The sequence below is a fragment of the Grampus griseus genome (genome assembly GCF_964374135.1).
Source record: "Grampus griseus genome assembly, chromosome: 14".
Lineage (NCBI taxonomy): Eukaryota > Metazoa > Chordata > Mammalia > Artiodactyla > Delphinidae > Grampus > Grampus griseus.
In genome coordinates this window covers 55,842,856-55,846,033 of record NC_139008.1, presented here as the reverse complement: position 1 = coordinate 55,846,033, position 3,178 = coordinate 55,842,856, and positions in this window count along the sequence as shown.

Genomic DNA, 3,178 nt, shown 5'->3' with positions numbered 1-3,178 from the left:
GACATCACTTGCACAGGTTGACCTTGTGGTCATGACAGAACTCAGATGCGGTCCAGGTGTACTCAGGTCCCTGCAGCCCACTCTCCAAGGAGGAAAACAGGATGGACATTTAAGGCTGAATTTGCACTCAGCACCAGTGGTCCCGCCTCATTCAGGCCACGGCTCCTGTGGCACCTTTACCTGTGCCCACCAGGAGGAATCTGGTAAAACCAAAATCAAGGTTCAGACCATGATCCCCAACAGCAACCACGGTGGGTGCTCTTCTCATTCCCCAGGGGCCAGGCAACCCCCTCTCGACCCCAACAGCTCAGATCCCAGGATCCTGTCCTAATCCCCGTACCCAGAACTCTTCCTCCCACTTTTTCCCAGGTCCCAGGCTGTCCCCAGCCTGCTCTGAAGGAGGCCTGTTCTCCTTCAGGTTACAGGAGGGAGTCCGGCCCTGGGAGACAGCCTGCTCTGGGAGGGGCACTCATCCTGTCCCATCCCTGCTGTGTGCTGTCACCTCTTACCAGGCAGATGGGGACTCTCCTTTCTGGAAGCTCCTCTGCCTGCCCACACACAGCCGGGTGTCTGCCCTTCTCTGGGCCCAGGGCATGCTCCCACTCTGTCCCTGCACTGCCTCACCTTCCACTGCCTCTCTGGCCACAGGAATTCCTCAACTACTCTCCTGACTGAGCCTAGACAAACAAATAGTCCTGACTCACTGAGGAGTCTGATGGAGGCCTTGTCACTTTAACTGATTCTGTCTCTAAGGAACCAAATGCTGGATGATCCTGATTGGCTGAGCCGTGCGGCCCACATGACCAACTGAATTGCCAACTGCTGCCTGTCAGTGTTACCAAGCTGCCTGTCAGATGGATGGACTCTGGGATCCTGGAGGGGCTGACAGACAGACGGACATCAGGCAGGAGAGGGAGCCTGGATGGGGAATGCCTAGGGGTCATCCATAGCCTCTTTGGTCACTTTTCTTTCTTCTTCTCTTTTTTGTATTTTTACAGATTTATTGAGATATAATTCACATACCATATAATCATCCATTTAAAATGTACACTGGGTTTTAGTACATTCACAGAGTTGTGCATCCATCACAATATAATTTTCAAACTTCTTTACCACCCCAAAGAAAAACTGTACCCCTTAGCAGTCATTTCTATTCACCAAGATGCCCCCAGTCCTAAACAACTACTGTCTAGGTAATCTACTGTCTCTATAGATTTGCCAACTTGAACATTTCTTATAAATGAAATCATACATGTGGTCTCTTCTAGATTATCTTCTTTCATTTAGTATGTTTTCAAAGTTTGTTCTTATTGAATCGTGTATCAGAACTTCATTCCTTTATTGCTGAAAAACAGTCCATCTTATGTATAAACCACATTTTATTTATCCATAAATAAATGGATGGGCATTTGACTGTTTCCACCCTTTGTCTATTATGAACAAAGCTGCTATGAGCATTCATGTAAAGTTTATGCCTGGATGTAGGTTTTCATTTCTCTTGAGTATACGCTTAGAAGTGGAATTTCTCGGTCAAAGTGTAACTCTATGTTCAACATTTTGAGGAAACACCCAACAGTTTTATAAAGTGCCTGCACCATTTTAGATTCTCACCAGCAATCTACAAGCATTCCTTTTCCCCCTATCCTGACACTTTCTGTCTGTCTTTTTAGCTATAGCCATCTTAGTAGCGGTATCATTCATCTTAGTGGAGTGGAATCTTATTGTGCTCTCAATTTGCATTTCCCTAGTGACTAACGGTGTTGAGCATCTTTTCATGTGCTTATTGGCTATTGGAGAAATGTCTATCCAAATTTTTTACTCATATTTTAGTTGGGGTTTGGGGTTTTAAAGTCGAGTTGTAAGAGTCATTTATGTATTCTAGATAAATTCTCTTATCAGACATATAATTTGCAAATATTTACTCCCATTTTGTGAGCTGTCTTTTTCACTTTTCACTTTCTCGGTGGTGTCCCTTGAAGCACAAAATTTTTAATTTTGATGAAGTCCATTATTTTTTCTTTAGTCACTTGTGCTTTTAGCATCATAGCTAAGAAATCATAGCCTGATCCAAGGTCACAAAATTTTATTCCTATTTCTTCTTTTAAAAGTTTTATAGTTAAGTCTTTGATTCATTTTGAATTAATTCTTGTATATGGTATGAAAGAGGGGTACAAATTTATATTTTGCTGGTGGCTATCCGGTGGTCCCGGCACCATTTGTTGAAAAGACTATTGTAATAGCAGCCTCCCTATCCTGAACCTGAAGCATGATGGGCCCTTCTCTCCTCCCTCCCTGTCGCCGACCCGCGCACGGTTAAGGCAGGGGCCGCTCGCCTGTCCTCTCCCCACTTGGCCGCACCTGGCCCACCAGACTGGCCCGGCGCCTGCCACCCACCCACTGAAACTCTGCTCTGGGATACCAGCTCCCAGGCCACTTCATGGGTCATGAACTGACCAGTGAAGCCAGGGGCAGGCTGATCCCAGGGAGCCCCTGTGTCAAGATGGTGATCCCAGTAACGCGCGCATCAACTGCCTCCACGTGGCCACCGCGGTTTCCACCGCTTGCGGGCCTTGCTCTACCGCAAGCTGGAGGACTATGTTGCTGGCAGCCTGGTACTTCTTCAGACCTGGCTGCTTTCTGGTGTCGCACCTTTCTACTCAGGGTGTAATAGCAGCGAGGCAGGTGCGAGCTATAGCAGCCCTGCTCAGCCATTGGTCGGTGCCACAGTGGTCCCTCCCCCTCTTGTATATAAAAGGAGCCTAAATTCAGACTGAGGTAAGATGGTTCTTTGAGAGGCTAGTCGGCCATCTTCTTAGTCTGCTAAGCTTCCTGATTAAAAGCATTATTCCTGTTCCAACAGCTCATCTCCTGATTTATTGGCCTGTCCTGTGGCGAACAGAACAAGTTTGGGTGCAGTAACACTATCTGTTCCCTATTGAATTGTTTTGGCATCTTTCTCAAAAACAAATTCACCATAAATATAAAGGTTTACTTCTGGACTCTCAGTTCTGTTCCATTGATCTGTATGTCCAAATAGTAGTACCACACTGTTTTGATTACTGTAGCTTTACAATAAGTTTTGAAAGCAGGAAGTATGAGTCTTCCAACTTTGTTTTTCTTTCCCGAGGTTGTTTTAGCTATTCTGGATCCCTTGAATTTTCACATGAATTTTAGGATC